Below are 1,252 nucleotides of genomic sequence, written 5' to 3'. Positions count from 1 at the left end.
ACGCCGTGCGCATGCGTAGTCTCACGCATGCATGGAATTCAACAAGCAAGCTTTCCCGCTTCATTCTGTCTCTTTCTTGCTGGCCAGCGATTGAGCATGGACGTGTTTAGCTGTCTCCCTCCATCTTTCGAACTTACGCTCGACAGCTCGCTTACATCTACATACCAACATCCCAACAACTATGCTCACACACACAGAAGCTGTAACAACAAACAAGAGCTAAAGATGTATATATTTACCACCTGAATAAATGTTGTTTAAGTTGATAGTCTGGAGTTCAGCGTTCCGTTAATTTCTAATATTATATAGGAAAGTCAGGATACATCTAATGATGTATAACCCACTTTCCTATAAAGTGGTGACCCCCGACGTGATTCAAACACGCAGCCAACTTGAAAAATTCAACAACCCACTTTCCTATAAAGTGGTGACCCCGACTAAGAAACAAACGCAGCAAGGATTCTGGACTACTAACCTATAACTGGTGAACCCGACTAAAGAACAAATGCGGCCATGGAGACTGAACTACTAACCAGCATCATCGTCATGACCAACACGATTCTACAATTACTACTAACCAGCATCATCTCCAACCATAGTCAACACAACTAGTGATAAGCTCTGCCAAACATACACCTCACTTCTTTCACATACAGACTCATACTATTGTGTACTCAAGAACTTGGTATAAAACTCTCACATGTACTGACTTTCTATCTGCTGTGATATCTCACATACATATAGATGGCCTGTTTTTTATTATGTTCTTATATGTCGCATTCACACTCTCACATACACATACATCTTTTATGCCACACTAAATATCTCTTGTTATTCATTTCATACGGTTTTTTTCTATCGTCTCATTACTGGTATTTACGAAATCTATGTTATCGAAGTATAACATTATTTGTATATCATCATTGATATATATTTTGTGTTCGACCGTGTGACACGTTTAAATAAAAGGAGTCCTCTGTTTTTCCATTCGTCACCATTTCTCCTTTTGAGTTCGCACGGTCGTTTTTTCATCTTGGGTTAAGAAAATTTTCTTCAAGGTTTTCGCTAATGGTCGTACAGAGATTTGTCTGTCGACCGTCTGTAAAAGTGCACCTCTTCAAACACCATCACCAAGCACCCTTTTCGCCACCAGCTTCGTTCAACCAAGATTACCACCGCGACGACAACAATTACTACTACCAACTACAAGCATTCCCCCGACGTTGCCATGTTTCAACAGAACATCAATGTA

Source organism: Octopus bimaculoides, chromosome 1 (assembly GCF_046866305.1).
Source record: "Octopus bimaculoides isolate indiv1 chromosome 1, ASM4686630v1, whole genome shotgun sequence".
Taxonomy (NCBI): Eukaryota; Metazoa; Mollusca; class Cephalopoda; order Octopoda; family Octopodidae; genus Octopus; species Octopus bimaculoides.
This window is presented reverse-complemented; position numbering follows the sequence as displayed.